We start from the raw sequence: 23,450 nt of genomic DNA on the forward strand, positions 1-23,450 counted from the left end.
CTATCAAGATACTCCAGAGCAAAATTCTTTTTTTTTGCTCTTGAATTCATTGCTTATGCATACATAATGTTCCATGAACATTAAGTTCCAAATCCATAGAAGTCTAAAAAAATGACAGGATGTCTGCCTTTAATTGGCTTTAAACTAGGAATACTTTTAAAGAGCCTAATGGGGACAAAAGATAACAAAGAAAATGTTAATATAGTTTAGACTAGGCTTAGAGGTTTTTAAAAAAAATTTTTTCCTACTTTGTTAATAATGTCTCTAACCCTCACTTTTTTGTTGTGGTTGTTCTCTATAGAAGAAGTGACTTCTTGGGGAGAGGTAATGCGATGGCCATGCAAAGGCAGCTGGTATGGCTGTACTTCATCATACTAAGGCCCCATATAGCTGGGACCTTAGAGAATAAAATCCTAAACTAGAGAGAAAAGAAGCAACCTTCCGCATGCAAATGACCTTACGCTCAGCTTCATCCCAGAAAAAATTAAAATTTAAATGGACAAGTGCCATGATAAAGGTAAGTGCAGAATGCCAAGAGAATGCTGAGGACAGAGTGCTTAAATCTTCAAGGGCAGTGGGGGTGGGAGAGGCAGAAAGGAGAGATATCTGAGATCGGTCTCAGAGGGGAGAGAAAATGCGATTGGTGGACTGCATCCAGACCGAGGAAGCGGCCGGTGCCCAGGTGTGCAGGGGAGAAAGGTCTGTGTATTTGGAGGGTAGAGAGTTGGCTTTTGCGGCTGAAGCGCAGGCGGGAGACGATTTGGAAAGGAACACTGGGGCCAATTTGTGAATGGTAAGTATAAAATAACCTCCTTCCCACCAGCTCTCTCATTACTTTCTCCTCGTCCCCATCCCCACTCCACCTAGCCATTGCTGCCCTGGGACTATGAAACAACTCCCAAACTCTCCCTGCCTTTCCTCACTCAGTAATCTTTTTTTTTTCTATTTTTTTTTGAATTTTTGAATTTTATTTTATTTTTTATACAGCAGGTTCTTTTTTTTCTTTTTTTTTTTTTTTTTTTTTTTAATTTTATTTATTTATTTATTTTTGGCTGTGTTGGGTCTTCGTTTCTGTGCGAGGGCTTTCTCTAGTTGCGGCGAGCGGGGGCCACTCTTCATCGCGGTGCACGGGCCTCTCACTGTCGCGGCCTCTCTTGTTGCGGAGCACAGGCTCCAGACGCGCAGGCTCAGTAGCTGTGGCTCACGGGCCCAGTTGCTCCGTGGCATGTGGGATCTTCCCAGACCAGGGCTCGAACCCGTGTCCCCTGCATTGGCAGGCAGATTCTCAACCACTGCGCCACCAGGGAAGCCCGACAGCAGGTTCTTATTAGTTATCTATTTTATACATATTAGTGTATATATGTCAATCCCAATCTCCCAATTCATCACACCACCACCACCACCCCGCCACTTTCCCCCCTTGGTGTCCATACCTTTGTTCTCTACATCTGTGTCTCTATTTCTGCCCTGCAAACTGGTTCATCGGTACCATTTTTCTAGATTCCACATATATGCGTTAATATACGATATTTGTTTTTCTCTTTCTGACTTACTTCACTCCGTATGACAGTCTCTAGATCCATCCACATCTCTACAAATGACCCAATTTCGTTCCTTTTTATGGCTGAGTAATATTCCATTGTATATATGTACCACATCTTCTTTATCCATTCGTCTGTTGATGGGCATTTAGGTTGCTTCCATGACCTGGCTATTGTAAATAGTGCTGCAATGAACATTGGGGTGCATGTCTCTTTTTGAATTATGGTTTTCTCTGGGTATATGCCCAGGAGTGGGATTGCTGGGTCGTATGGTAGTTCTATTTTTAGTTTTTTAAGGACCCTCCATACTGTTCTCCATAGTGGCTGTATCAATTTACATTCCCACCAACAGTGCAAGAGGGTTCCCTTTTCTCCACACCCTCTCCAGCATTTGTTGTTTGTAGATTTTCTGATGATGCCCATTCTAACTGGTGTGAAGTGATACCTCATTGTAGTTTTGATTTGCATTTCTCTAATGATTAGTGATGTTGAGCATCCTTTCATGTGCTTCTTGGCCATCTGTATGTCTTCTTTGGAGAAATGCCCATTTAGGTCTTCTGCCCATTTTTGGATTGGGTTGTTTGTTTTTTTAATGTTGCCTCACTTAGTAATCTTAAGTGTGTTGCTCTCATCTCCTAAAGTACAATCGTCTCTGCTCTGACTCTTCCTGGTAAAGTTCTACCTGTCCCAGAGCCCAGCTCAGACACCACCTCCTCCAGGAGGCCTTCCAGAAACTCCTCATAAACATTATTTTTCTCCCTTATTTGAGCTCACATGTAATCTTTAAATGTTTTTATGTTTACCTTTTTGAATAGTTAATATAATACACACCTATGGTAAAATTCAAAGATTACAAAAGTGAAAAATATGTCTTCCTCCTCTGCCTGCCCTCCAGGGCCCCAGGCCATTTTCCCAGAGGCAACCATTGTATTAAGTTTTTCATGCATTTTCCCAAAGCTATTACATTATGGCACGTATTCACAAACACATATACGAATGCATATGTGTAATTATCCTAACACACACACTCGCTCTTTTTTTTAGTATACAAACCGCAGCATACTATTCTATACTCCCTGATGCTTTTCTCACTTAATTTTTTCTTTATCACCAGATTTTCAGGCATACCTCAAAGGTACGGCAGGTTCGGGTTCCAGACCACCACAATAAAGCAATATCACAATAAAGTGAGTCACATGAATTTTCTGGTTTCCCAGTGTGTATTCAAGTTATGTTTACACTAGACTGTAGTCTATTAAGTGTGCAATAACATTTTATCTTAAAAATAATGTACATGACTTAATTTAAAAATGCTTTATTGCTAAAAAATGCTAACCATCATCTGAGCCTCCATCAAGTCATAAACTTTTTGCTGATGGAGGGTCTTGCCTCCATGTTGATGCTGGCTGACTGATCAGGGTGATAGTTGCTGAAGGCTGGGAGGCTGTGGTAGTTTCTTAAAATAAGACAACAATGAAGTTTGCCACATCGATGGGCTCTGCATTTTATGAACGATTTCTCTGTAGCATGCAATGCTGTTCGATAACATATTACCCACAGTGGAACTTCTTTCAAAATTGTAGTCAATGCTCTCAAACCCTGCTGCTGCTTTGAGAACAGATATTAACAGAAAAGAGCATGAAGGGGCAGACAGCTCAACCTTCCTGCCGCAGATGCCCTTTCCCTACTCCCGGGCTTTTCTTCTCGCCTTCCCTAGCTTGTCCTTCCTTCTCCACCCCCCAACTTGACCCAGAGGCATGGGTGCTAAAAAGCTCTCAGCCTGGGTGCATGAGCCAAACAAGCACAAGGGGCCCCAGCTGGTGTCGGATTGCAAGACAGTGTTCAGTTGCAACCATCTTAGCTGTACACATAGAAACAGAATCTGTACCTCTTTTCCCGGGAACATGTCCCAGTCCAATTTAGAGTCCACTGGCCTAATTCATGACAGAAAGAACTTGCGAACACTTTGCACTTCAGAGAGTTTTCAGAGGCTGATTGGAGAAAACACCCAGCCCCTTTACAGACCTCAGCAGCAGAACAACTAGGCAGCCAAGGTGGCAGAGAGGCCCAAAGGGGAATGTCACGTGGACCCCACAAAATCCCTCAGAGCTCTAAGTCGTCTTCCTGGCTTTCCTCGAGACAGAAAGCAGCCATTGGCCACATCACTCATTTGCCTCCCAAATGTCCACACTGAGAAGTTCTCAGGCCTTGTAAAGCATTCCTCATAACATTAAAATGGCCAGGTCCTAGCAGGGAGAGGGACTGGATAACTATTGAATATCTGCTCTCAGCAGGGTAACTTGCAACTCTCTCTAGATTATCCAGAGCTCCTACCTGGAGTTTGATGTTCACCCTTTATGCCCACTCTCACACCTCCACACAGCTATTATCAGCATGTATGAAACCAGGAGGCCTAATTGTAAATGTGTCTCTAGCAGCAGGGGCTTCCAGAAGACACACTCCCTGTGGAACGGACTTGCCACTTCTGTTCATTTTTGCCCTCATTTGTCTTAACTTTTTAAACACAAGACAACTTGCCAGAAAGGATAACTTTTCAAAGGAGAAAAACATACACACACACCTCTTTTATCATTAAACTCCTTATTATTTTAGAAAAATATTTAATAATGTGGAAAAAAAGTATATGACAACATTGTTACATGAAAAAAAGCAAGTTCAAAACAGTATGTGAAACATGATCCTGATTTTTTCAATAAAAATATAGAGAGGGCTTTCCTGGTGGCACAGTGGTTAAGAATCCGCCTGCCAATGCAGGGGACACGGGTTCGAGCCCTGGTCCGGGAAGATCCCACATGCCGTGGAGCAACTAAGCCCGTGCACCACAACTACTGAACCTGTGCTCTAGAGCCCGTGAGCCACAACTACTGAAGTCCGCGTGCCTAGAGTCCATGCTCTGCAACAAGAGAAGCCAACACAATGAGAAGCCTGCACACTGCAACCAAGAGTAGTCCCCACTTGCTGCAGCTAGAGAAATAGAGAAAGCCTGCGCACAGCAACGAAGACCCAACACAGCCAAAAATAAATAAATTAATTAATTAATTTAAAAAATAGAGGAGTAAGAAGCTAAACCCAGATGCTAGCAATGCTCTGATTGGTGCAATTATAGATTTTTTGTGTGCTTATCTATGTTTTACAAATTTCCTTCAAAAACATACACTGCTTCGGTAACAAAAGGGAGCTGTAAAAGTAACACATGACTCTTTGTAAAAGAAAATATAAATGCATCCCGCAGTTTCTTCCTGGATAGAAATAGGATTTGCTAGTATCACCAGATACTGTAGTCACTTTCAAGAAAGTATGACACAGGAGACCTGGATCCTGGGTCAGGATCAGCCCCTGACTAACGAAATGACCCTGAACCAGTCCAGGACACCCCTCCCACCACAGGCACCTCATCTGTCAGATGAGCAGGTCTCATTGGGTCTGTAAGTCCCTTTCTTAGTCTGGAACTCCTCATAGCTCTTTCAGATACCACTCATGTAAAAACAAAACAAACAAAAAACACCTTGGAATATTCCAGTGATTTGGATTGTGCCTATACCACCTTGCTCAACATGCTAGAAAAATTCCTGGGGAAACTCAGATCCCAGGAAAAGAGGTTTCTTGCGTAACAGAGATGGTTGCCACAGTTAGGATTTATGAAAATGCCTTTCCTTTTGTCATTGAGTACCAGAAAGTTCAAGGGCATGCTTTAGCCTAAGGCTCACTTCCTCTCTATGGTCTTGTGAATGGGATCAAAATACAGGAAGTCTATTAGCCAAGGTTCTCTGGCCATTGACAGTGCATGGATGGGCACTGCCAGAGTACGATTCTCAGACTTGATTGTTTTCTATGTTTCCATGGATCACCAACCCTCTTTTTTCTGATCAATATCTCTTCATATAAATCCAACTTCTCTCGGGGCTTCCCTGGTGGCGCAGTGGTTGAGAATCTGCCTGCCAATGCAGGGGACACGGGTTCGAGCCCTGGTCCGGGAAGATCCCACATGCCGCGGAGCAACTAGGCCCGTGAGCCACAACTACTGAGCCTGCGCGTCTGGAGCCTGTGCTCCGCAACAAGAGAGGCCACAACAGTGAAAGCCCCGCGCACCGCGATGAAGAGTGGCCCCCACTTGCCGCAACTAGAGAAAGCCCTCACACAGAAATAAAGACCTGGGCTTCCCTGGTGGCGCAGTGGTTGAGAATCTGCCTGCCAATGCAGGGGACACGGGTTCGAGCCCTAGTCCGGGAAGATCCCACATGCCGCAGAGCAACTGGGCCCGTGAGCCAGAACTACTGAGCCTGCACGTCTGGAGCCTGTGCTCCGCAACAAGAGAGGCCGCAATAGTGAGAGGCCCGCGCACCGCGATGAAGAGTGGCCCCCGCTCGCCGCAACTAGAGAAAAGCCCTCACACAGAAACAAACACCCAACACAGCTAAAAATAAATAAATAAATAAATTTATAAATCCAACTTCTCAGGAGATGACACTCAGTCATCTTCATGTACTAGGCCACCCAAGTCTTGCCTTAGTGGTACGAGCCCACCTGAAATTACTTTCAAGAGGCAATAGTAGGTTTCCAAAAGAAACCCCAGGACATCAGCATTAGCCAACTTCTCATGTCCATAATTCCAAAGTGAACTGAAATGCATCAGAAGATAATCCCCTAAACTCATTCCACCTTCCTGTAACCACCTCTTCACTTGTACATTTTGCTTGTATCTTGTAACACTCACATATCTCATGCAGACTTCCATCAGAACACTTCCTTTGGGTTTATCAACCCCAAAGTGCTTATCTTGTAAGGTTAAATTTGAAAACCTCCCAGTGAACTCTTCAGTGTTCCATTTCCCATGAAGCTTTACTAGCCTGGCCCATGAGTATGTGTGTATGTGCACACGGGTGGGAGTAATCAGGAAGTAGAAGAGTGAGACCCACACTTGCTATTTTTTTTTTTTTTAATTAAATTTTTGGCTGCACCATGCAGCCTGTGGGATTTTAGTTCCCCGACTAGGGATTGAACTCGGGCCGTTGGCAGTGAGAACGTGGAGTCCTAACCACTGGACCACCAGGGAATTCCCCACACTTGCTGTTTTTCTAAAATAAGGTCCCAGGAAACTTTACGATCACAGAGTCAACTATCAGTAGGTAAACTATGTCCTATGTCCCCTCCTTTTTGCATCATGGGGCACAGAAAGAGATAGAGGGCTTCCTTTCTCTATCACATGCAAAATCTGTTATCCTGTCTCCTCATTTTAATGATATTCTCCTGGCTGAATTCCAGTGTCTTCTCCACTATGAGTCATCACTGCTACTTGTGCATAGAATTGAATGTTCAGGGTTCCTCATTTTGAAGCAGGACAGCAGTTCAGAAGCATCTGATAAGATCCCCACAGCACAGTTCTTGATCTGGGATCATCCAGAGGCCCAGCTCAGGGGAGCCCTCCCCACAGGGAGATGGCAAAGGGAGTAGCTTCCCAATCAATCAGCAGTAGCTGCCATCCCTGCCAATAAGGATCCCCTGCAAGAAAGTCTGACGTGTGGGCTTTCCAACCAGCTGGCACAGCAGGCACAGCATGTCCCCTTCAGGGGTCAGCCTTACCAGAAGGTACCCGCCTCCACAGGGGACATCAGGGTAATGGGAAGTCCCGTCCCGACTGTGCATTCCTCCCACCACTGAAACAGCCCTTTCTCCAGAGGCTCAGTGCTTTGTTGAAATGCGAATATCCTTGGAAGATAAAGCCCTTTTTACCCTTTCCACGTTTATACGAATGTGCTTCAAGTCTCTTTCTATCCTCAAAGCCAGTTTTGATTGGAGGAGGAGAAAGTTTCACCAAAAATCAAAAACTGTATACAAAGAGAGGTAAGACATTGGGCATTAACCCCATCTAAATCCAGGCCCCTCCTAAACTGGAATAGCACTAGTGGCCTATCAGTCTCCTGTATTGTCTGTGGATTGATAATCTGAAGGGTCATTGATCTGAATTGTCAATAATACCATTCATGTGCTCATTCCTCCAATATGTACTACACTCTGACTACATGCTAGGCACTATACTAAATGTTGCAGGGGGAATAGAGAAAGCTGAAGAATTCTAATCCATCTCAAAGTCAAGTGTCCAGCATGTGGATGAGGATCACCTGGGTTCATAACGCTGATCATGACGAAGGTATTAAGGAGATACTTGGTGTTTATTCACTGCATTTGCTACTCACCCCACAGTGCTGTGATATACCATTAGCCCTGGGAAGTATCATTATTCTCAATCTACAGATAATTTTATTTTTTTTGGCCACTCCACGTGGCTTCCGGGATTTTAGTTCCCCAACCAGGGATGGAACCCAGGGCTATGGCAGTGAAGCGCCAAGTCCTAACCACTGGACCACCAGGGAATTTCCTCAGTTTACAGATAAATTGATCAATGTCCGGGGGTAAAGTCCGTGATCTCCAAATTTGAGCATCATCAAAATTAGAGGTTGTTTAAAATGTTTTCCTGGGCCCCTCATGGGGACATTCACATTCGGTAGGTCTCGGAAGAACAAGAGAAGCTATTTTTAAAGTACTAGGATGACTCAGAAGCACAGTCAAATTGGAGAAACAATGTTACACATCTAAGCACAGCTTTCTCAGACAGCTTTTTTTCTGACCTTCGCAATCTGGGTAGTAAGAATTATTATATTATTATACCCAATTTACATGTGAAGCAGCTTCAGCACAAACACACAAAAAGACAATCGCCCCCCACCCCCCCAAAAAAACAAAACAAAACAAATTCTCTCTTTCTCCATTTTCTTTCTTTCTTTTTCATCTGTTGCAAACAAAGCAATGGAACTACCATAATGGATCATCTCATAAACAATCATTTATGACATCACTCTTTGCAAAGTCTCTTCTGGTCTTTGTACAGTACTATTTACAGAAGAGTAATCAAACAACTTGCTATGAATCTAAATAAAACTACCCCCAGACATCAACCAGTGTCTTTCTTCATACTTCATTTTGCCATTAAAAATAATCAACATTAAAGATACTTAAGAGACATAAAAACTGTATAATGGATGGACTTTGTTTAAATATTGAATTAAATAAGTCAATTATGAAAAGGTATGCTTGAGACAGTCAGGTAGATATGATTATAGATTGGGTATTAGAAGGTTCCAATTACTGCTAATTTTGTTAGGTGGGCTAATGGCCATATGGTAGTGTAAGAAAATATTCTCGATTTCAGAGATGCATAGCATATGTGGGTAAAGCGACATGATGTCTAGAATTTACTTTAAAGTACTTCAGCAAAGGGGGAAAAAGATGAAACAAATATGGCAGTATCTTGACAGTTGCTGGATTTGGGTGATAGCTTATGGGAATTTTTAGATGTGTTTGAAAGTTTTATAATAATACAATTTTTAAAAAAAATCAACACCTTCACTTCTCCAAAGTGCCATTTTCCCCTTGTAAAGGCAAGTTCTCAACTCTTATTAAAATAGCTTGCCATTTCTTTTTATGGCTGAGTAATATTCCATTGTATATATGTGCCACATCTTCTTTATCCATTCATCTGTCGATGGACATTTAGGTTGCTTCCATATCCTGGCTATTGTAAATAGAGCTGCAATGAACATTTTGGTACATGACTCTTTTTGAACTATGGTTTTCTCAGGGTATATGCCCAGTAGTGGGATTGCTGGGTCGTATGGTAGTTCTATTTGTAGTTTTTTAAGGAACCTCCATACTGTTCTCCATAGTGGCTGTATCAATTTACATTCCCACCAACAGTGCAAGAGTGTTCCCTTTCCTCCACACCCTCTCCAGCATTTATTGTTTCTAGATTTTTTGATGATGGCCATTCTGATCGGTGTGAGATGATATCTCATTGTAGTTTTGTAATGAGGTGGATGGAGTTAGAGTCTGTCATACAGAGTGAAGTAAGTCAGAAAGAGAAAAACAAATACAGTATGCTAACACATACATACGGAATCTAAGGAAAAAAAAAAAAAAAAGGCCATGAAGAACCTAGTGGCAAGACGGGAATAAAGACACAGACCTACTAGAGAATGGACTTGAGGATATGGGGAGGGGGTGGGGTGAGATGTGACAGGGTAAGAGAGTGGCATGGACATATATACACTACCAAATGTAAAATAGATAGCTAGTGGGAAGCAGCCGCATAGCACAGGGAGATCAGCTCGGTGCTTTGTGACCACCTAGAGGGGTGGGATAGGGAGGGTGGGAGGGAGGGAGATGCAAGAGGGAAGAGATATGGGAACATATGTATGTGTATAACTGATTCACTTTGTTATAAAGCAGAAGCTAACACACCATTGTAAGGCAATTATACTTCAATAAAGATGTTTAAAAAAAAATAGCTTGCCAATAAGCTATTCCCTTCACATCTATTTTTTCTTATTTGTTCTTTGAAAAAGGTTTTTACTTTTTAAACTAATAGCCGTGGAACATACTTATACTGAATATTTCTTTGTTTATCTGAAATTCAATATCTAACTAGTATCCTAGTTTTTTATTTGCTAGATCTGGCAACCCTAGACAATGGGGATAAGCCCTAATCAGGAGTCAGGATATTTGAGTTCAATTTCATCTCTGTCATTGGCCTCATAACCAGGAGTAACTACTCACATCTAGGTGCTTCTTTCATCATGCATAAGACAGGAGGGTTTCATTCTGGCTCAAAATATTATGAAATGTAGATACTACTCTTATTCCAACTCCTTGGGTAGAAAATACCTTTTAAATAAGTACTGCTAAGTGATTTCTTCTCTTCAGGGGAATGTTGAGAGGAAAATTCAATAAAGCAAAGACATATTGCCCCCAAAACATCAGGCTGATAAACCAAGCCATCGACAGCACCATTTATTGAGTGCCTACACGGTGCCAGATCCTGAAGCAAGCACTTTTATATATGACCTCATTTTATCCTCACAACTATCCCACAAGGTAAATAATACTATCCCCTTTTTGCAGATGTGATGACTGAGATCCAGAGAAATTAATAAATTGACCCTGGTTAACTCCAAAGCCCTGAGCTTCACACCACACCTCCATGCTTCCAATCCTCTCATGCAGAGAGGATCAGGAAATGGAAGGCAGAACTGAGCTAGTGGATGGTTTCTAGCTCCTAAATCAGGCATTTAGGTTTGTCTCTTGTGAGTGAATCCCCATGGTGCTGTGCTGGGTTATTAATGTTAAAACACAAATAGTATACAGTGGGTTTTAGAACTGCAAAGAAACCAAAATGTCCAACTACTTACTGGCTCTCATTTTATCTATTGATATTTATCGATTTTATCTATTATTTAACCAGCTTTTATTAATTGCTTCCTAGATGCACAGCACTACACTGGTCATTGTGAGAGATTCCCTGCTCTCCTGGAATTTAGCCTATTGTGGAGACAAGATATAAATGCTTGAGTCAGGCAACTAACAACTAAAGACATTAGGTACACTTAATTACTTAATTAGGTACACCAAAGAGTGAAACAGATCAGAAACACAATAGGATTTTAAAAGGATAGGAATCATTAAAAACAAACAAACAAAAACCGAAAAAACAAAAAAGGAAGGAAAAAAAAAAAGAAAAAAGGATGGAGGTACACATGGGCTGAGGGCACTGAAAAGAACTTGCGAAGAAGTAGGACTTAAACTAGGCTGTGAGGGGAAGGATTTGAAAAGGTTGGAGACAAAGGAAAAGGTGTTCTAGGCAGTGGAACCACCTAAGGACTCCCAGAGAAAGTGACCTAGAATAGAGTCTCGAGGGGAAAGGAGTTGGAAAGGTAACAAGAGAGGGATTGGCATGTGCAAAAGCACAGAGGACTGTGACCAAAGATGTGTTTAGGGACCAAGTAGATCAGTGTGCCTGGACCCCAGACCAGAGTTGAGGATGTGGTAGGAAATGTGAATGAGAAGGTAGACCTTGTACCTGTAAGGAATTGGAAGCTACTGATGGCTTTTGGGTGGGGAAATATCTTCAAATTAATGTCTGGGGGTAATTGGTCCAGCTGTAAAACAATGTTAGGTAAAACACTGTTTGTTTCATTCAATACACAAAATATGTATACTGAGGGCCTAGTGTACTAATATACAAAAATGAATAGAACACGGTTCCTACTCTTAAGAAATTCACAATCCAATGAGAGACCACCAATTACAAGATAATGTAAGTTGTTCGTTAATTTAATTTATGACATTATCTGTGGCAGGCATTGTTAGTTTTCTACTCAATATCCAAGCCTCTCTTTGTCATTAATAATATAATCCAATTTTGTTTGTAGGACTTTGTGCAAAGCCTTAGGCAATGGATCATTCTTGTCCTACGCCACTATTTCTCAATCTTTTTTTCATTATCATCCACCTCAGAGCATTTTGAGACACTTTTTCCCTAATCACCCCACTCATGAAATTTTAATACCATAAATATACTCTACGTCTGTTTATGTAGCATATGTATACCTGTGCTACATACATAAAAAGAGTAGTATCTTTTTTTCTGCCTCTCCTCCCCACCAATAAACAATTCTCCCCCTTAGGGATTATCATCACCACCCCATCTACCCTCACCCCATCCCTACCCTAACCGCATTCCCACCACATTCCTCTCTTTGCTTCCCTGTCGGGAATGCATGGTCTCAGGCCATTATATAACAATTCTACTTCCTGTTTCCTCACCCTCCTCACAGCTGGCCTGGCCACGTAACTCAGTCCTAGCAATGACATGAAAGTTGATATCTGTTTAGGAGATCTCTGGGAAAATTCTTGTTTTCCTAGAAAAAGCAACAGCCATTGCCAGATCAGCTTCCTTTCCACCTCCACCCAATTCTACACCTCTCGATGGAGGCACAAGGCTCAAAGCTGCAGCAACCACCTTGCAACTATGATGAAAGACACGAGAACTGCAGAGGCAGTATCACTGAGCCACTGAACCAGCGGCAGAACGCAGATCTCCAGACTTCTTATGTGGGAATCCAGATTTCTTGTAAGTTACCATTAGGTATTGTATAAGCTGCAGTTGAAAACATCGCTAACTGATATGTTGCCTGTCTCATGAACCATAGCTTGTCTGACATGACCATGAATTACTGTTAAACCAAAGCCAGAGAGAAACACAGACAAAAGCAGAAAAATGTGATCAGGAATATTACACAAGCAAACAGGAGATTTCACTCATGTTTAAAAGGAAAACGCTTTCCTTCACTAAACTAATCAACTTTTCAAATAATCGTAAAGTGTTCCAACTAATATTTAGCATTTGAAACTAACAAACTTTAAGATACTTGATATTACTGTGTAGAAAAACGGTCATGAAAGGCTACGAGATAATTTTCCTACTTTATACCAAATGAATGATTTGCCTAGTAGGTATGTGTTTCAAAATATTTGAAAGTCAGTTATTTCTAAATTAAATATTTAAGATGCATAAGGAATATGTGCTTCTTAAAGGATCCCTTTGGGAATCTTTTCACATGTTAAAATTTTTTAGATAATCCTCTATATTCATCATTCGAATATTTTATATTTTACTTAAATTCTGATACTAGCTAAAGCTAATTCTCTCTTATTTTAAAAATATAAACCAAACCTATTTAATAACTCCATCTCTCATTAAAAGTGATTTTCAAGGTTCAAGATAAAAGAAACTCAAAATCCCTTTAAATCTAAAGATCCGCTAAATCTTAAGAGATAAAATTTAATTACAGGCTTAGGGCTTTCAAGCATGAGGTTTTCTTCAAAATATCAAAATAATTCTCACATCAAAATCATTTTACTAGTTTCATTATTAACCTCACACCATAAATTGACTTTCTTTTAATAAGGATTTTTTACCTTTTTTATTATAAAAGTAATATACGCAAATCACAGAAAATACCTGAAAAATAAAAATCTTAAAATCATATGTAATCTTATCATACACTAGATGATAACTTTTAACATATTGGTTTATCTACCTTCATATTCTGAACTCATGCATAAAAATATATAGGCCTTTTTAAACAAAAATATGTAATTTTGTACTCAAATTTTTTCTCACGTATTAAACATTCTTCAAAAACTACCTTAATGAATATTTAATAGGCTGAAATATAATTTATTTAATCATGCCTTTCGTTTTAAATGATTTTTAGGTTTTTCTATTATAAAAAAAATCATTGTGTTGAAAAGCTTTGCTTTTATAATAAAACACTTATTGTTTTCTTAGGACTAATTCTTAGAAGCAGTCACAGTATATGAACATTTTAAGGCTATTCCTTCATACTGCCCAGTTACTTGTAATTTTTCTGAAAAGAAGTCTTTCTATAGCCATCTAAAGTAATTTAAAATAATAATTTAGAACAAAGCTTATTATGTGGTGAGCAGAAAGGATCACTCAACTCTTTTTTCCTGACTGGTGGTATTATTTATAAATTGTACTTCAGCCAATATTTTATAGGAAAAGGAAAAACCTGATAATAATTTAAAAGTTCTTGATCAAACTCTAAAAGACTATGAAGGCAAGTGAATTTGTTATGTTATTTATTCTGCATTTTAGTAATTAATTTGTTAAAGATCTAGCATTTAAGAATCGTTAAGCACTCTCAAAATTGGCAAAAGAAACAAGAAGTAATTATAATTGGTAGATAAAATAACGAGCTACATACCTGTTGAGAAATAAAACCAGTCATGACCAAATACATAAAGGAAGGCGCACTAACATTTAAACTCCAAATAGCGTGAATGAATGTAGGAAAGAATTTTAAATATGATCACTTCAGCCCTCTAAAGAAAGGAATGGTAAATCAGAGGGAGCTTTAAGATAATATAACTTCTGAAGGTTGGCTGGGCACAGGTCAGAAAAAAAAAAATTGAACATGAGCTTAAGCTAAAAATGCTGGTGACTTTTTTTCATGAGTACAATTGCACAATCTAGTTTCTAAACTGAAAACCACAAGAGTCTAGCCCCTGTTGGAAGAGAAACTTTTGTTTTTCCTTCCATATCTGTGTGTGTTGGGTCTTTCCTGGATGACCTGTCAAATGGGTCGCCCGTGGGGAAATCCAAAACTATTGGTTTGGGTTTTGAACTTTTGGTCCAAGTTTTACACAGAACTCCCCTGCCACCATGCCAAAACTGTCCATGTATGTTCATGACTCTAGAATTTAATAGAAACTTTGCCACAATCTACATCTTGAAATCACTTTTCCTTAGATGTAGAGGATGAAAAGGAAAAAAAGATAGCTATGGGACTCAGAAAAGATACCATAGTTGCTTGCCCTTCATTAATTCAAGTGATCCATTTAAGCATCAGCTGTATTTCTCTTATATTAAGAAGCAATGTTTACTTTAAGCTCCTTTCTATAGATTCTGCACATTTTGAAGGGAAAGCACTAGCATGATGGTGTTTTTAATAAAAACTTAAATACTCATAAATAAAATGTACACACGTATATTTAGGTTAAAAGGCATATGCCACATTTTGTTACAATGAACATGCATTACTATTATATTATTAAAGTCAACATTATTACAGATATTTCTCTGATATTACCAGATATTCTGTGTATAGGAAGAGTGACAGTATCATTTTAGTAAACGTAGGAAGTTGTGGTACTGTCAACATATAAGGTTTTTCTGCCTTTTCCCCTCCTATTTCCTGTATATACGTCCAACACCCTCTTCTACTCCCTTATCACAGTCAGAGAAAGAGAGAACAAGAAAGACTGTCATCCTAAGTTACAGCAAGTTACTGTCCAAAGTTATTGGAGCTTGAGGAAAATCAGGTTTTATCCCGAAAAAGTATACCAAAGGGGATTTCTAGACCCTTAAAGGGTTTCTGCAGCTGATGACAGTGGTTTGACATCATTTAAATTTGAATCCAAAAATATGGCTCTCCTTTTCCTTGTTAGAAGGACTAATCCCAGGCATTCTTACACTTCTCAATCATGGCTGAAATCATTTTCAGCTCAAGATTGGAACAAAGACAGGCAGGATTTTTTGTGGCAACTGAGAAAAAGATTTATGATAAGATATGTGTATTTAGAAGTGCTCAAGAAGGCAGAAGTTAGAATAGCACTGGCGAAAGCAAAGGAAAAGCAGGGATCCTGCCCAAAAGAAAGGAGCCTCTGAAAGAAAGGAAAAGCCTCAAGGAAGAGATACAAGATACATGCCAGTCAGTTCCCCTCAACAGCAACTAGGTTGCTAGACATAATGCCGAAGCAGGGGAAGCAATCTCCAGGAGACAAGGGGGTGGAGAGTTTGCCACTGGTCTTTGGTGTACATGAAATATTTCTGTTTTGTGGGCTGTAACTGAGGATTCTATGATGCAGTGTTATTATTTAAATGCATTAAATGTATTAAAATACACTGAATACATTGAAAAATACATTGAATACATTGAACTGAAATTGGCAGGAGACCTAGTCATGGGTGTACAACAATTTAAATGGTTGTAGAAGGTGAGGCGCACTAATTGCTTGAATATATTTGTTACAGATTTTCCTCTTCTACCTCAAAGAAAGATGTATAATTTTTACACTGTGCCAGACCAAGAGAAGCCTGACTCATATGTCACAATTTTTTTACCCAGTTGCACATACTTTTTCTCTGGAGGGTTGAAGACTGAGTGCATTTCCCCTCCCCATCCTGTATCTCCCCCACTCCATTAACATGACAGATTTGGGACAAATCTTCACACCCTGCCTAAGCCCCCATCACCATCTAAGTGGATAGGAGATTAACAAAGGCATGAGCTTTCAGCCGAAAAAACCCAGTTCCCCAAACTGCAAGTCAAGTACCCACTAACAGAAGATGGCCAATTGGGCTTCTGTGGTCTAAAGGCTACACAGGAAAAGTGCTATCTCCAAAGTCATCAGGGCCCAAACAGATGTTCAGTTTCAGATAGGAAAACCAGCATTTTACACTCAGAAGCGATCACATTACACACAGGTTAATGCCTTTCCCCTCTAAAAGCAGCCTGGCTGGGTATCCAATACTGAATACCACTCACTACACTCTGGGGTTGGCCAGAGTGGTATTTACAAACTGCCTGCGTTTCTTGTGCCAACTAGGTACCACATGACAGTAAATAAGGCATTAAAATAGAATCTTAGAGATGTTTTCCCAAATGGCTACTGATCCTGGCTTCACAGAAGAGAATTCAGAATTAAGGACGTAGAACATTAGTCATATATACTCTGAAGAGAACAAGCTCTAGCTCCGCATGTTTACCGAACCTGAGGATCCAGTGCTATAAAATTACACACGTACCTGCCATGTTGTCCTCATTTTAGCCATCAACTGGAGAGTCAGCTTTTCCTCTTTAGCAGCTAAATCCAAGATCAACAATAACCAGCACTTTCTCAATTTCTGCAATGCCCTCTCTGCTATACTGACAGCCTCTCAGTCAGGATTTCTTAATATGAGGCCTCTGGACTACTGATTGTCCATGGATACACTCTAGAGGATCCCTGAATCTCCTAAAAGTGTATGACAAATGTGCATGTTCTGGTACATGTGCTTTTTCTTGGGGGTACGGTCTTTGGTTCTCATCAGATTCTCAAAGGAATTTATGACCAAAAAAGTGATTAGGAAATACTGCTCTAAAGTGTAAGCCAATTATCCATGAAACACCCTGTAAAGTAGGGAAAAGGACAGTCAGCAGGTGCTTGCAGAAGGAGGTCTGACTTCAGGTGCCAGACCCTTGCATATCCAACAGACCCTGAGTTGTGCCTCCAAGGCTAAGAAGGGTTGTTGATTTGTCCTTGTTTTATCATGTCATGTCCCAAGAGACTACTGCCCCTGACGATAGGGAATGTGAAATCTTTTTTAAAGTTAAACAATTTTCAGTATAAAGTTGAAAGAACCCAAGATATTAAAGGCGATTTGAGAGCTTATTACTGTCACTAAAGTTCTAAAGCCAGGTGAAGTCGATAATCTCAGTACCATGGCTTCTGCTACTGCGATGTCATTTACTTTCAATATGTTTATTTTGTGATACATACATTGTTATTATGGCACATGTCTGATTGTTATTACTACTTTGAGTGCTACAGTTCTGTATATAAAGTACTGCATTTCATTAAAAATTAGGCTTTCTTTCCATCTTTAATGTGATATTATCATACACTAAGGCCCAAATGTTTTCTGAACATAGCACCGCATATTCTACTCAGGTTTATTCTTGATTACCACCTCCCAATGATTTGAAATAGAATATTCACGGGTCCTAGACTCTCCCTTTAACCATTTTTCTCTGTGCTTCCCCTTGTAGTTCCCCTGTTCACAGTTACTTTCAGCTGGTCCAAATGCCTGACAAAACTTACTTAACTACAGAAGGGAATTTTATGGCACAAACTATATTCCCCTTTAAGAAGTATCATAAGAACAGTCTCCAGTTTTTAGTTTGTTTCTATAGATTCAACAGAATAACTGGTCCCTTCTGGGCTTACTCTGTTGTCATACCTCTTTTACATCATAAGCCCTTCGATCCTAAGCCTCAAGGTAACAGGTTCACCCCTGACACACACAGGTAAACACACTGAGATTCGAGAACACATGATTTAGAAGAATCATTTTCTTTCCGGTTTGAGCCCTATTGTTTTGGGATCTAAATGGAACTATTTTCACATCCATCTGGCTCACCTCTGAGATCAGCATCTCCCTGTCTCTTCCTAAAAAATGTTCTCTCCTCTCTCTCCGGCCTTCGACGGTAGCTTTTCTCTGGGCTCTTTCTCAATCTCCACCGACTGCGTTAGCAAGTCCTCCTTAGGCAGCCAGTCACTTCTTTCTTCCTGAGCTGCCCTAACGAAACCTACTTAGCATTCACCACTCCAGACTGCCTAGATCCTAACTCCCTTTACAATACCCTGCCCTGCCCGGGGTTCACAGTACACATCTGCATGTCAAAAGCAAGCCCCATCTGGTCCACAGATCTTCCCCTTAAATATTAAAACTACTTAAGACCACTTATTTACAGGCTTTCTCCATAGTTTTTAATGCACACACACCACTTCTACAATACACGAAGTAAAAAAAAATTCTACTATTTCACCATTCTAACACACCAAATGCTTCATTTTTTTATGCTCACATTTAATCCTCATTCATAACGAAACCAGAATGTAAGTGAAAATTGTAATCCTGATTTTCTAATTTAACACCATATCAAATATATTTTCATAACTACTGTTAATTATGACCTTTAATGACTGTAAAATATTCCACACAGTTAGTGCTGCCAGATCACTTTCGCTTAATATTTAGGTTATTTTGAGATTTTTCTGTTATAATAACAATACAGTGAACATGTTCATGCATGTTATTTTTTTCCCTTCTTTGAATTATTTATTTAGAATAAATTCCCAGAGGTAGACTTAATGGATCAAAGTGTACAAGCATTTCATTATTTTAAAAACTTTTTTGTATTGTGGCCACACTGCGCAGCATGCGGGATGGTTCCCCAACCAGGGATGGAACCCAGGCCTCTGCAGTGAAAGCACTGAATCCTAACCAGTAGGCCACCAGGGAACTCCGCGGTATGAGCATTTTAATGGCTCTTGACACATTTTGCCAAGTTGCCATGATTGTATTTTACACATTTCCTCGGTGTTATGCTGGTAAATGTTTATTCAACAGGCTTTCCTCAAAAAAAAAAAAGTGTGGAGAGCTTGATTGACAGTGTTTGCCAATTTTTGTGGTGTAAATACTCCTGCCATGGCCAGTTTCACTGAATACAAAGTTGGAAAGAGATACTTAATAGCACATCATTGTATAATATTTCTATCACACAGATAAATTGCAGTAGATAACTTCAAAAGCACAGATGACAGTAAAAATGTGGTAAATAATCAGGAGTAATGAGTGTTGAGTATTACCTTTATTTTTAATATAATTTACTTAACTGTGATTTACAGAATTTAATTTTTAATATTGACTGTGTTTAACAACTGGCTTGCAAAATTTCTGGAAATACCACAATCAGCTCTTGTAAGCAAGTGCAGTCTCCCACACACCACAGTGTGTATCTCACTTGATATTTTGCAAAAGCACGTCTTTTTTTTTTTTTTTCATTGGAGCCCTTGAAAATTCACCTGCTTCTCTCTGTGCCACAAGCAATAACCATGCTTTTAGGTTAGCAAATTATGATAATGCATAATGAATAAAACATAAAACAAAAAAACAAAAAGATGGAGCAGGAGGTCTATCTGGGTCAATTCATTTTGCCCACCCTCCTCCAATATGGGTAATGCTCTCTTCATGCATTCATCTTACTAGTGTCTTTCCATGGGTCACCTATTAAAAACTACTCAATCATTTATTTTCTCAAACAATGACTGAATGGATGATTATATGTAGCTCTCATGGCAAATGTGATGAAAACCATACTGATGTTACTTAACCACTCTCTTCGCTGGTTTTCTTTTCTGTGAAATGGGGAAGAGGTCACTGCTGACTTCAGATTTACAAGAAACTAAAGTTTAGTGATAAGAAGACTTCAACTTATGATCTAAGAAATTGAGCATTCTGTAATGCTTTGAAGTTTTCTTCCAAAAGTAATTCATTAGTATTCTGTTTTACTGGAAAAGAGAAATGGGAGAGTAATTTGGCACTTTCTCACGTGAAAGCAAATTCCTTTCTTTGGGCTTTCCCTGAGTGAGACTGAATTGCCTCTACATGTCTATAACACTTTAGAATTTTTTAAGTGGTGCCCTACATTTGCATGTTGAAATGTAAATATAGTTGACAAAGACTCTAAACATGCTCATATCCTTGACCAAATCATCCCACTCCCAGAAATTCTCCTAAGAAATAAATTCAAAACAAAGGAAAATGCTTTTGTGTGACAATATTATTCACAATAGAGGGAAGGTCATTTTACCTCATTTCAACACTTACTCAACTTACCATCTCGGTGCTGGGGGCCCTGGTAGGAGAGTTCTGGATCAATGGCTCCCAAAAGCTCACCTACAGAACAACTGTCTCCAAGTCACCTGGGAGAAAAAAAAATTTGTATTTTTATCACACAGATTCCTGGACCCCACTCCAGGGTTGGAGTGTGAGACATGAGAATTGCTATTTTTGAAAAACTTCCCAAAGGGTTTTGATGTCCAGCCAGCTTGAGGAACTATGATTCCAGGCCAGAACCAGACAAATCAAACTGTCTCTGAACAATGGTCCAAGTCCGGGAACAGTATGACAACTTCTTATGTAAGGCATCAAGAAGTTGCTCGGGGCATTCAAGCAGCTGTTGGAGTCAAATGACTGAAGAGCCTCAGAGGGGGAGCCTTAATTCTAGCACCTTCCATGGCCCTCTATTCACCCTTTCCATCTCTGACCGCCCCACCTCCTTCACTGCCCAGCCCAGCACTCAATACTGCCAGGCTGCCTTCCAGCACAATCCACTTTGGCATCCCATCCTGACTTGTGTCCACCTGTTTCCATACACAAAGCCCCAAATTTCCTCCCTTAGGATATTAGTGGGGATCTAGAAAGAAAAACAGTATTATGATTTGACCAAAGTAATCTGCATGTATAATTGAGAATCCCCTGCATAACGAACATACCGGCCATATTTGCATTTTTAAAGGGCACTTACTAACCCAAAAGAATCTTTGATCTGGAGAGCGGAACAGGAAAGCAGGATGCTTTTTAATCTTGGCTTTCATCCAGACCCAAGCATCCAGAATTCAAATAAGCACTCTGGGCACTCATTGTCAAAATGGTCCCAATTCCTAAATAGAAGTGGATTTTTAGCTGTGCATTGTTAGCACTAAAATTAAAAGATATCATAAAATAAATAATTTAACTTAAACTGGCCAAGGAAGAAGAGTCACCCACTCACCTCTAATTCCAAGTACTCTATAATCCCACCCAATGCATTCAGAGAGCATCAGCCACAGATGCCCACAAATAACACAGCAGTCACTCAGAGAGTTGTCTTGTAAGTCTGAGAATTTGCTATGGAAAGGCTTAAAAAAATCAGTTTCTAATCTTGTTTCCCTTTTATCATATACATTATCACTATAAAACATCTAACCCTGTGCTTAGTCTATTCTTGGTGCTCAAAAAATATTAATTCCCAGCCTCTACTTATCACCCCCACTTTCCTTTTAAAGGGATACTGGCATTTAAGACGTTACCTTAGAGAGATCTTGTTCCCGAGCCAGGGACCATATCATCTTCATTCTAGTGTCCCCAGCCTTGATAAGAATCATAATAGCTACATTGACTGAGAGTTTATTTTATTCCAGACACTAGGCTAAATGCTTTACATATTTTTATCTCTTTTATCCCTACAACAACCCTCTGAAGTAGATATTTTCATTTATTGTTAGAGCTACTTTACAGATTTTTTTTTAATATGAGGATTGAAGAAGTTAAATAACATGTCCGAGGTTCTCATGACTCAGAAGCAACAGCACCAGGATTCAAAGTCTGGGTTTGTATTCACCGTACTGTGCTTTTGTGGTTATGTGGATGCAGATATTTCATAGTCCAGGACAAAAAAGTGCTCGGAATCATTAGGAAAAGAGCAGCAGCATGTCCACAACATCTCATTCAGACATGCAAAGGAAGTAACATATAGTTCATGGGATTTGGGGTCTGACTTCTGAAGAATGGAGACTTGCTTGTAACTGGTCAACCAACTTGTCCTCCCAAGAGGAAGGCCACTTGAATTACCAGATGATTGAAGGGCCTCCTTACCAAGTAGTAACCAGAAATGGAGGTCTTAAGGTTACCTTAAACCGTACAAACCTTTCTCTGCATAAATAATGTACTCAGGGAAAACAGTAGAGGGAGGGCAAGTGGAGGATCACAGAGGTGGAGATGCACGAAACATCTCCAGGCACGAAGGGGCAAGGATCTCATGTGGAATTCTGTTAGAGCTGTGAGAGCTGAGAAGGAGGCGCCCAAAGGCAAAAGAAGACTAGACAACCACTGAATGGTGTAGTCTTTTCTCTTCAGCAGCCTCTCAAGGTCCCCCATAACCTGTCTACACCTTAATTTTCCAAGCTTATTTCCTGCCAATGTGTAAAACAAACTTTCATCTTTTCTCAGGTCAATTTCCTCAGCTGGGCTGGTCATCTTCTAGTCAGTCTCACTTTTGTGCCTTTGCCCACACAGTCCATCCAGTGTGAATCAACCTTCTCCTTCTCCATCTACTAAAATCTCTTATCTTTCCAAGGCCCATGTCTTTCAGACTACTCCAGCTTACCCACAAATCTCGTTCTCAGAACTCCTATAACTCTTACAGCCTGTGGCCATGCCATCCATCCCTTAATTCCCATCTTGCACTGCTTCCTGAATTTTAGTTCTTACCACGTCTACCGGATCCTTCAAAATAGAGAATTCTTTACATTTCTCTTATATCCTTCATGGCACCAGCTTAGAATCAATAAGTGATTATCAACTACTTGTTGTTTACTTGAATATTTCAATGCCAGCTTTAATTTAATAAAGAACCCAAAACCAGTGATTTCCCAAACTTTATTTAGTTACAACTCAGGCTACCAACTGGTACCTCACAGCATGTCTCCAAATCAAACCACCTCAAAAACTAAATTTAATTTAATTTAATTTAAAAATATGTACTTATACATCAAATATCACTTTTAGAAAAAGAGGACTTTAGCATTGGGAGTAGGTGAAACCCACAAGCTAGGAATTCCAGATACGAATGTACATCATTTGGATTTTTGCTCTGTTTCTTTTTTGAATTAGAAAATTTTAAAACTCATATTTGCACAACTTGGAGGATCTTTGGATTTACTTCATCAAACATTGGGTGATATTTAAACTACCCAAATATTTGAGCTCAGTCACTGCCAATCAAAAGCATATGAATTCTCTAGGAGAATATCTGGAAAACCAAAAAGCCAACTATTATAACTTTTAATGTTTCAAAAACTATATGTATCTTGTTAGACTTG

The 23,450-nt window shown here is 39.8% G+C and overlaps 1 protein-coding gene across 2 annotated transcripts in view; it reads right to left on the minus strand.

Moving 5' to 3' along the window:
* Positions 1-23,450, minus strand: part of RHOH (ras homolog family member H) — a 39,018-nt gene that overhangs the window by 15,170 nt on the left and 398 nt on the right. For both annotated transcript variants that reach the window (XR_005020028.1, XM_036853339.1), the window contains exon 2: positions 20,425-20,510. The gene's annotated coding sequence lies outside the window, so the exon portion shown is untranslated. The remainder of the gene's footprint in view (positions 1-20,424; positions 20,511-23,450) is intronic.

This window comes from Balaenoptera musculus, chromosome 5 (genome assembly GCF_009873245.2).
Source record: "Balaenoptera musculus isolate JJ_BM4_2016_0621 chromosome 5, mBalMus1.pri.v3, whole genome shotgun sequence".
Classification (NCBI taxonomy): Eukaryota; Metazoa; Chordata; class Mammalia; order Artiodactyla; family Balaenopteridae; genus Balaenoptera; species Balaenoptera musculus.